Genomic DNA, 11,387 nt, shown 5'->3' on the forward strand with positions numbered 1-11,387 from the left:
ACGGCTTTGCTTCAATGGGAACGTCCTCTTGTGCACAGCAAGAGAAGGCTTGGCAGACAATTTCCAGGCCCCCTTTAATCTATTTTACCTATATCTGGTAGGTGGGTACGCATGATTTTCAAAGCCTATTACATGTGTAAAGGGTTGAAAGAAATCTTCGCAGACGATATGGCTTTAAAATCTTTATACTGTCTACCTCACTGAGGGTCGGAGAGGAGAGTCTGAAGCAGAGATTTTGGGAGTTTCTGAAAATATTCTGGCACTATTATACGCTTAATCCAAAAGTATCATGTACAACATTTTATTAGCTTTGGATTTTTGTTCTTGTTGTTGTTAAGTAGAATCTGTTGATTCTGTGTCTCTAATTTTTTGGGTTTTTTTTTCTTCTGGTCAGGTATCTTTTTGCCTCAGTAATTAATATTGCCCTTCAAATTGCTTAACAGTTCAGTTTTGCTTTTGTTTCTCACCCCAACTTTTTAGCTCCGGTCCTCATCTTTTCTCCCACTTTTTTTGTGTTTTTTTTTCTCCCCCACTCAGCTGGGTCTGCTGAGTAAGGCAGCAGCAGGCGCATGCGCAAAGTATGGGCTCTCTTACCCAAGAGAGGCCCTGTTTCCATAGCTTTCTCTAAGACTGTTTACATCAAAGTTGCTATATGTCAGCCACCACTTTCTCCGTGCTTAGGGTGTTTTACAGACTAGCACACTTGTGTATAAACTGTAATGAGTTACACGGAACCACGCTGACCTTTACTTATGTGTGATATAGTCTGGTATTTTCTTTCATTTGAGAAATCTGCAGATTACCCTGTACATTGATTTTTGTGATCACACTTAGTAACAACTTGAAGTTTGAAAAACAGGGACACCCAGATATTTTTGAAACTTTTAGCCAGGCCCTGGCCATCTTTTATAAAATAGCAACATGCAGTTATCTACCCCCACAGCTAATCACATTCTAACCCCTTTATTTTCTTTTTTCTCAGAGCGCTTATCACCACCTGACAAATGTGTGTTCATAGGTTATTCCCCCTACACTAAAATATAAATTGCAGGATCTATGTTTTGTTATATCCCCAACCTGGACCAGTGCTTATTACCACGTGAGGACGCTCAGGCAGAAAATGGTGGTTTCTTGCCAAGGTCACATAGCTAGTGAATGTTGGACTTGGAATTTGAATTCAGTTGGTCTTATATTAAGACACCAAAATTGATCCTATGTGACAGAATGAACTGTTTACCAAAAGAAATGAGAGAGGGAAAGAATACCCGGACATTCTGTGTTCATAAGCAACTCTCACTAGTTTTTGGTGAAAATCTTAGCCATTCAAAAAAAGTTGTGGAATACCTACTGTGCGTCATGCGTTGTTCTGGGAACTGAAGATGCCTGAAATGAACAAGACACATAGAACTCCTGCTCTATACATTCCTTTATTTTTGTACAAACATTCCTCCTATTTTACATATTCCTTTATTGTTTTTTTCTTCTTACAAAAGCAAAGCTCATTACAGAAAAATCTGAAAGTTACCACAAGTAAAAGGGAGCAAAAAAGAATACCAATTTCATCCAAATTGTTAGGAGCAGAAAAAGATACAGAACACATTAATAAACTATCGTCTCTTGGTTACTGGTATTTTGAATGATGGTTATTTTATTATTTATATATTGCTGTATTTACAAGTTTTCTCCAGGGGCGCCTGGGTGGCTCAGTCGGTTGCGTCGTCTGACTCTTGGTTTCAGCTCGGGTCATGATCTCACAGTTCCATGAGTCTCACAGTTCCATGAGTTCGAGCTTCACATTGGTCACTGTACTAATGGCACGGAGCCTGCTTGGAATTCTCTCCTTTCTCTGCCTCCCCCCGCCCCCAGCTTGTGCTCGCTCTCTCTCTCTCTCTCTCTAAATAAATAAACATTTAAAAAAAATCTCCAGTGGACAGACATTCCTCTTAAAAGCAGGAAACCCCCCCCACACATTTAAAAGATATATATAAAAAATGGTAGAAGAGTAATGCACACAAATGAATGGTCTTGATGTGATAGAATTCTAATTTCTCTTAAAATACTGTTTAATGCACTTGTGGAAGAGGACGTTGAAGGAAATTATAATATAGAATACACTGTACTTGCTTGAACTTGTACCTTTGTTTTCATTTACTATTGTGATAGTAGCTAAAGTGAAGTCATTGTTTTATACTTATAAATGTGTTAATATTTAACTTTTGTGGGTGTCCCTCTGGGTTTCTGAAAGGCCAGCTTACCCCGTTGTGCTGGCTGTTAGTGTTAAGCAACATGAGCTCTGCATTGGTGACAGTGAATAAAGGAAATGACCTAGACCAGAATCCCTGGGGCTTAAACTTAGAATCACTGGGGCGGAGTAAATAAATATTTGTCAAACGAAAAATATTGAATAGGAAATTCCTCCTGGTCTGTCCCGGTCCATAAGTAGTGATGACAAGGCTTCACATGTAGAACCTTGTTTTAGAAAAGTTGCTCTGAGCATTCCACCCTAAGATCATTGTTCTTTTATTCAACGTTTTAGTACACAATGCATTGTAATTTTTAAGGAAAGACTGCTTCTGAAGTCCAGAATAGTGAAAATTTGTTGTAATTTTCTGGCCATCATCCATTCTTCCTTCTCCAGGAAGCAGCATGCTAAATTTCTTTTGGTTGAGCTCCTCTTCCTTCTTCAAACTTCTTACAGGTTGGTAGGATTGTTTATCAAGATACCCCACCCTCGGGGCACCTGGGTAGCTCAGTCAGTTAAGCATCTTGATATCAGCTCAGGTCGTGATCTCACGGTTTGTGAGATCAGGCTCCACCTTGGGGCCCTGATTCGGTCACCAGGGTGGCTGAGTCGCTTCAGCATCTGACTCTTGGTTTCTGCTCTGCGCTCACAGCACAGAGCCTGCTTAGGATTCTCTCCCTCTCTCTGTCACTCCCCTACTTTCGAAAGCATTCTCTCTCTCTCTCTCTCTCTCAAAATAAATAAACATTAAAAAAAATGATACCCCACCTTCAACCAACCAAAGCGTAGGCACTTAACCCCAGTGGGGCCGGTCAGCCACACCCCTCCTGGAATGTGGATTCCATAGATTCGTGCTTGTAAATACCCCAAGGTGCTTTCCATTGCTTTCCACTTCCCAGATCTCTGGAATGGCTCTGGTTCTCACCCTTTCCAAATGGATTCCTTTGATCTTGTGAATTCCTCATATCTTTCCATAGATTCCCTTTTTGCTTGAATTATAGCCTGAGTCCATTTGTTTTACTGAATAGAATCCCTGATAGTCATCTAACCTTAGAATCCCTGATAGTCACCTAACCCTATCCCCTTCCAGCTCCAAGTCCTGAATTCAGCCACAGATTCTCCTGAATAAGGAACGTGACGCTTATAGTTGGAAAGGAACTAGAAAAGATACTAAAACGTTGGGGAAAATTTTTAAAAAGTACAAAGTTGGCAACGTTTTGTTTGCAATCATATAAAAGCTACAGGAAGACAAAGCCACGCTAAGTATTTCCAACAGAGCATATTCAATGCGGAGAATTGGGTACATCGTGTTAGATGAAAGAGGGACAACAAGGTAACCCAAATATTTGTCACTGCTTCCTGTGCCCCTAGGGCTGATATTAGTAACTGCAAGCCGTTACCAGGCTTAGAGCTGGGAGAGCAAAAGGAAAGAAGTGGGCTTACCTGAGCCGGGGGGTATGAAGGAGAGGTCTTGCTGGCTCTAGGGCCTTTGCTGGAGGCGTTCCACACAGCCGCTGCTCAGATGTGCTAAGCCCAAGGTCAGACCATCAAGGAAGGGGTGGCCAGTAAGCGTTGGTGCCTCTGTGGGGGTCTGGTGTGGTTATGCTGGGAAGATTGAAAGAGGCTGGAAAGAAACAAGTTGGAGACTGGAGCTATGGAGGAAGGCTGTCCACAGAAGCCAGCAACCAGAGGCCCCTTCCTCCTTTCTATCTCCCATCAGAACCTTCCACTGACAGAACCTAATAGGGAGGCAAGGGGCTTGGGAGTTTGGGAAAAGCAATTTGCAGAGTCTCAGCCCTGGCATCACGGAGTACAGTACAAAAGGGTTAGTTTCGAGCTAAGGGATGGTGGCAGGTAAATAACCACGACAAAAGCATGCTTTGCTTTTAAGAGGATCAGTAGTGGTTTTTGAAAATAGAACTCCCTAGACAATTGGGAATTTTCAGTATATCTATGACTAAATGTAAATTGCATCATTAGTGTACTTTATGCCAAAAGACATAAAGGGCAGAAATTTCAAACCTGTAACATGTTCTCTGGCCCCTTAGCGATGGCATATGGATGTATCAGTTGGAAAATTTGTCTCCTAATACATATTTATGAGGTGCAGGAGGTACAGCAAGATTGTTCTCTTTGATTATTACAAAGAGGAAACCAGCTTTGATGTAGATCTATCTTAGTCATCAAAAGGTCTGTGACTGTAAGGTCATTTACAAATTCCTATTGAGAATTGCTTTTCAAAATATGCTAGGAGAAAAGCCAGGGAAATTCATTATATCATTGAGAAAATATATCTTCACTTAAGGGAAATTACACATGCTTTGAAAGTACAGAATGATTAAGCCAACAGATTTTATTTTGAAATTTGCAAAATTACTAGTCTAAGATTAATGAATAGAAAAGGAAATTACTATACTAGGAGCAAAACAAAATGTTAGATGAAAAATGCATCTATGAATGTTCATGGAAGCTTTATCTGTATTAGACAAAAGCTGAAATCAGCCTAGATGTCGCTCAACGGGTGAACAGTTCAACTGTGGAACATCCATACCATGGAATTCCACTCAGCAATAAAAGGAAAAACTCTACTGATATACACAACTTGGATGAATCTCTAGGGAATTATGTTGCATGAAAAAGCCAATCACAAAAGATTACATACTTTGTGATTTCATTCATATGGCATTCTTGAAATGATAAAATTTTAGGAATTGAGATTACTAGTTGCCAGGGGTTAGGGACTGGGGGTGGGGGTTCAGGAATGTGATGTGAATGTGACTATAAAAGGACAAAGTGTTGGGGCGCCTGGGTAGCTCAGTCAGCTAAGCGCCTAAGCGTCCGAATCTTGATCTTGGCTCAAGTCATGATCTCATGGTTTCTGAGATTAAGCCCCAAGTTGGGCTCTCCGCTGACAGCAAGAAGCCTGCTTAGGATTTTCTCTCCTCTTCTCTCTCTGCCCCTCCCCCTACTTGTACACACACTCACTCTCTCTTTCTCAAAGTAAATAAATTTAAAAATTGTTAATCAAATCTTAAAAATGGTGTGCAGTAACAATAAAAAATCTTAGCAATGCTTTCTGTCTTGCTCCGTTTTTTATTTTTTAATGTGTTATTTATTTTTGAGAGAGAGAGAGAGAGAGACAGCGTGAGCAGGGGAGGGTCAGAGAGAGAGGGAGACACAGAATCCGAAGCAGGCTCCAGGCTCTGAGCAGTCAGCACAGAGCCTGACGGGGGGCTCGAACCCACAGACTGTGAGATTATGACCTGAGCCAAAGTTGGATGCTTAACCAACCGAGCCACCCAGGCACTCCATGTCTTATTCCATTTATTAACTGAAGTAAAGACAATAGTTCCTACATGTGTGATTTAAAAAAAAAAAAATTTTAATGTTTATTTCGGGGGGGGGCGCGGAGCGGCAGAGAGAGAGGGAGATATAGAATCAAGAGTAGGCTCCAGGCTCTGGGCGAACAGTGCAGAGCCCACATGGGGCTCGAACCCAAGAACCTGAGCTGAAGTTGAACACTTAGCCAACTGAGCCACTCAGGAGCCCCTTAAACTTTTTAATTAAGGACAATTTCAAACAAATACAAAAGAAAATAACGGAATGAACCCCCATGTATACACCACTCATCTTTGATAATTATCACTCATGGTCACAGGTGTTTTCTCTGTACCCCCATCTACTTCTGCTGTCCCTCATTATTTTGATGCACATATCATATCTCATGTCATCTGTAAATATTTCTATATGCATCTCTAAAATGTAAGAGTGCCCCTTTTTTGTTTTTGTTTTTTTAATGTTTTTATTTTATTTCTAGGAGAGAGAGAGAGAGACAGCATGAGCAGGGGAGGGTCAGAGAGAGAGGGAGTCACAGACTGAAACAGCCTCCAGGCTCTGAACCTGCAGTCAGCACAGAGCCCAACGCGGGGCTCGAACCCACGAACGGCGAGATCATGACCTAAGCGAAAGTCGGACGCTTAACCAACTAAGCCACCCAGGCGCCCCTGTTTTTGTTTTTGTTTTTAATAGTTGGGGTTTTTAAAGTTTTTTTTTACTGAGGATGTTGTGTTTTAGGGGTTTTACATTTTTTAATGATTTATTTATTTTTGAGAGAGAGAGTACAAGAGAGGAAGGGGCAGAGAGAGAAGGAGACACAGAATCCAAAGCAGGCTCCAGGCTCTGAGCTGCCAGCACAGAGCCCAACGTGGGGCTTGAACCCATGAACCATGAGATCATGATCTGAGCCGAAGTTGGACACTTAACCGACTGAGCCACATAGGTGCCCCAAATTTTACATTTTTAAGAAAGTACTCTCTACGCCCAATGTGGGGCTTGAACTCATGACCCCAAGATCAAAAGTCACATGTTCTACTGACAGAGGCAGCCAGACAGCCAGCCACTCCTTGTTCCTTTTTTAAAAAAACTTCAAAATAACATCAATACATTCTCACATACAAAAAAAAAAATGTAGCAATTCCTTGACATCAATATCCAGACAGCATTTATATTTACTGACTTGTCTCTTAATAAGGGTGTATGCTTTAGCTTTACTGAGGTATAATTCATGTACAATAAACTGCACCTATTTAGTGTACAATTTAGGGCGCCTGGGTGGGTCAGTCCGTTGAATGTCTGACTCTTGTTTCCCGTTCAGGTCATGACCTCATGGTCATGGGATTGAGCCCTGTATCAGTCTCTGCATTGACAGTGTGGAGCCTGCTTGGGATTCTCTCTCTCTCCTCTCTCTGCCCTCCTCCTACTCTCTCAAAATAAATAAATAAACTTAAAATAATACTCTAATAATAAAATTTTAAACATTGAAAAAGAAAAAGCAAACAGCATAGAAATAGAGAGTAGAAAAATGGCTGCTATGGGGCGCCTGGGTGGCTTAGTCGGTTAAGCGTCCGACTTTCGCTTAGGTCATGATCTCGCGGTTCATGGGTTCGAGCCCCGCGTCGGGCTCTGTGCTGACTGCCAGCTCGGAGCCTGGAGCCTGTTTCAGTCTGTGACTCCCTCTCTCTCTGACCCTCCCCTGCTCGCGCTGTCTCTCTCTCTCTCCTAGAAATAAATAAAAAACATTAAAAAAAAAAAAGAAAAATGGCTGCTATGAGCTAAAGGTGAGAGGAAGAGGGAGAAGTTGGTCAAAGGGTACAAACTTTCAGATATGAGATGAATGAGTTCTAAGGATCTAATGCACACACGGTCAATAACACTGTATTGTATATTTGAAATTTGCTAGGAGAGTAGACCTTAAATGTTCTCACCAAAAAAATTAAAAAGGTAATTATGTGTTAACTTGATGTGGGGGGAGGGGGAATCCTTTCACAATGTATACATATAGCACATCATCCCATTGTACACTTTAAATATTTAAAAATTTAGTTAATTATCCCTCAATAAAGCTTGGGGGAAAATGCTGGGGGAAAAATCCTCCTAGAAGACAACATAGGAGAAAATCTAGGTGACTTTGGACTTAGTGATGACCTCTTAGATATGATACCAGAAGCATGATCCATGAAAGAAAAAATTGGTAATTTGGACTTCATTGGTCTCTAAGCCTAAAACTGTTTTAAAAAAAAAAACAAAGGTCTATTAATGAAAGTGTTATCCTCTGCAAGCCTCAGGTTCCTTGTCTCAGAAGTGAGGAATTGGACTAGATCTCAGAAGGAAATTTCGTGCTTAGAAGCAGGGATGAATGACCTCCACCCCTGCACCTTGCAGAGGGTACTTCATGATTGCTGTCCAGCCCCAGCACGTGGCCTCCAGTGATCGCACTGATACATCAGCCACGCAGGCTCGATTGGCTGTGCGTGTTCTGGCAAAGAAGAGACTCATGCAGAGCTTTTCTGTATCAAGTCTTTTTGGTGATATTTTATTTTTTAAAACATTTTAATGTTTTTATTTATTTCTGAGGGAGAGACAGAATGAATGACAGAGGGGCAGAGAGAGAGAGAGGGTGACACAGAATCTGAAGCAGGCTCCAGGCTCTGAGCTGTCAGCACAGAACCCGATGTGGGGCTTGAACCCACAGCCCGTGAGATCATGACCTGAGCCAAAGTTGGATGCTTAACCGACTGGGCCACCCAGGTGCCCTTTTTTTTTATTTGAGAGAGAGCAAGCGAGCGAGCGAGCAAGTTGGGGGTGGGGGGAGAATCTAAAGAAGGCTCCACACTCAGCAGGGAGTCCGACATGGGGCTCGATTCCACGACCCCGGGCATCATGATCCAAGCTTAAATTTAGAGTCAGATGCTCAACTGACTGAATCATCCAGGCGCCCTTTGGTGACTATTTATTTATTTCTAAATGTTTATTTTTGAGAGAGAGAAAGCACACGGGAGGGGCGGGGGGGGGGACACAGCGGGTATGAAGTGGGCCCTGTGCTGACAGCAGAGAGCCTGATGTGGGTCTCGAACTCATGAACCTTGAGATCATGACCTGAGCCAAAGTCAGATGCCGAACCTCCCTTGGGGGATATTTTAAATAAAACTTAGGGAAAATTCACTTTTATGGTTATCAAATGTTTCCTCTCCATGTTCATTTGAAAGCCATTTTGTGTGTTCAGCTATAATTTTGGCTTCAGCAACCTTGAAACTATGATCATGTTGGAGCGCCTGGGTGGCTCAGTCCGTTGAGCATCGGACTTGATTTCCGTTCAGGTCATGATCTTGGGGTTGTGGGATCGAGCCCCATGTAGGGATTCAAGCTGAGTGTGGACCCTGGAACCTGCTTGAGATTCTCTCTCTCTCTCTCTCTCTCTCTCTCACTCTTTTTCTCCCCCCCCTCCCCCCACTCTAAAATAAAAAAGAAAAGAAAAGAAAATCTGATCATTTCAGGTCAGAGTAACTAGTTTAACTTTGGGAGAAATATAAAATTTCATTGAAATCCTTCGTTAACTTTGCCTTGTAGCTAACTGTCACAATAGTCCAGTCTTAAATGAATACAAAGATTTATATAATGTAAATTCGGTTGGTCACATGGACTTTATTTTGTTATCATGGTATGAAACAAAGACATTCAAAAGCATCCTGGTTATATAAACTGACACTCTAGCAGAAGGGAGTTAGAGCATTTATATAAGCCACCGCATCCCATGTTCCCTACAGGTAGTCATAAATGTTTGATACTGATGTTTAATGCTTCAACGGAGTGAAGAAAGAGGTACCAGACAACTTGACTGAAAAACATCAGCAACCCTCTTAAGGTATACAACAGTGCTGTTTATTCTTTTTATTATTTTTAATGTTTATTTCTCAGAGAGAGAGAGAGACAGAGCATGAGCAGGGCAGGGGCAGAGAGAGAGGGAGATACAGAATCTGAAGCAGGCTCCAGGCCCTGAGCTGTCAGCACAAAGCCCGACACAGGGCTTGAACCCACGAACCGTGAAATCATGACCTGAGCTGAAGTCGGATGCTTAACCAACGGAGCCACTCAGGGGCCCTAATGAAGTCTTGACTTTAAATTGACATTAAAACCAGTATCGGGGCGCCTGGGTGGCTAACTCAGTTAAGTGTCGACTTCGGCTCAGGTCATGATCTCGTGGTTTGTGGGTTAGAGCCCCACGTCAGGCTCTGTGCTGGCAGCTCAGAGCCTGGAGCCTGCTTTGGATTCGGTGTCTCCCCCTCTCTCTGCTCTTTCCATGCTCATGCTTTGTCTCTCTCTCTCTCAATGATAAATAAACATTAAAAATTTTTTTAAACCAGTATTTAGTATGGGAATTAGTATTGTTACTTTTCTGGGGAGTAGCTGTTAATACTAAGTATTTTTGCTTACGTTGTATTAATTGTTCTCTTTTAGTTAAGAAAAATTAGGCTTGCCGCATCCACTACTTCAATTCTGCTATAGAAAGGAATGTTAAAGATATATTTAGACTGCTGAACATGGTGGCTTTAACTTTTTTCTTGGCTGCAACCCAAAGTGACATATACATGTTATAGTGCCTGTCTATCTATCTATCTATCTATCTATCTATCTATCTATCTATCTATCTATCTATGTATCATCTATCAATCATCTATAAATCTGTGGTACGAAACAAATTTCTCATGAAGTAGTACCTATCCGTACTATGTGTAATACTCTCTGATCTGATCTATTCTATTCTGTTCTATTTCATTAAAAAAATACTGATCATGACTCTTTGATTTCACTAACAAACCAAGATCCACAGTTTAAAAAGCATAGCTTTGAAAGCTCCAGATGAAATGTGCAATGCATAGACCAAATATCACATATGATGATAAAAATGCATTGAAAGAGGCTTTTACCACTTCTCTTCTGAATAAATATAAAAATTTAAAATTGAAGGGCGCCTGGGCGGCTCAGTCAGTTGAGTGTCCGACTCTTGATTTCAGCTCAGGTCATGATCCCAGGGTCATGGGATCAAGCCCAATGCCGGGCTCTGCACTAAGCATGGAGCCTGCTTGGGATTCTCTCTCTCTCTCTCTCTCTCTCTCTCCAAAAAAAAAAAAAAAAGAAATAATAATAAAAATAAAAAATAAAAACATTTAAAATTGACATGCCATAGACTAGATTTCTGTAGAGTGGGATTGAGACAGAGACACAGAGAGAGCGAGCAAGAGAGAGCCTTTTAATTTTATCTACTGCCAGGAGGCGCACTGGCCTCTCTGGATGGCAGTCACAGCAAGGAAATGGCAGCGTTTGCACAGCTCCAGCCATGAGAAACAAAACTGGTTTCTCCTTCTGCTACTACTGGCTCATGTTGGAAATGAGCCTGCTGGTATTGACCAGGCCTCACAATATTCCAGATCAGACCGATATTCTGAAAACAGATACCTCATAAGGAAAAGCATATTCCTGCCTTTACAAAAGAGATTTTAGATGAAAGCTCTGTGGATGATTGTAAAAAGCCTCTTCCTATGGGCCCTGCATATCAAAGACAACTGAGCCTGGACCCAAGGCAAAGAGCCTAATTTAGAGTTAAAGTACAGATAAGGGCAGAACTTAAGTTAACACTTACACCTTTTCTAACTGGTGACGTATGGCAGTCCCTTCCCCAAGGCCTTCTTTCCACAAACACCCTCCCCTACTGGCAGCTAGGATGAGGATAGATAAGAGTAGTTAACACATACCCAAAAGCAAAAGGTTAACACATTTAGGGCCCCCATGGTGTTCACACATTCAGCAT

The sequence above is a fragment of the Hyaena hyaena genome, unplaced genomic scaffold (genome assembly GCF_003009895.1).
Source record: "Hyaena hyaena isolate Hyena2069 unplaced genomic scaffold, ASM300989v1 scaffold_80, whole genome shotgun sequence".
In the NCBI taxonomy this organism is placed as follows: domain Eukaryota; kingdom Metazoa; phylum Chordata; class Mammalia; order Carnivora; family Hyaenidae; genus Hyaena; species Hyaena hyaena.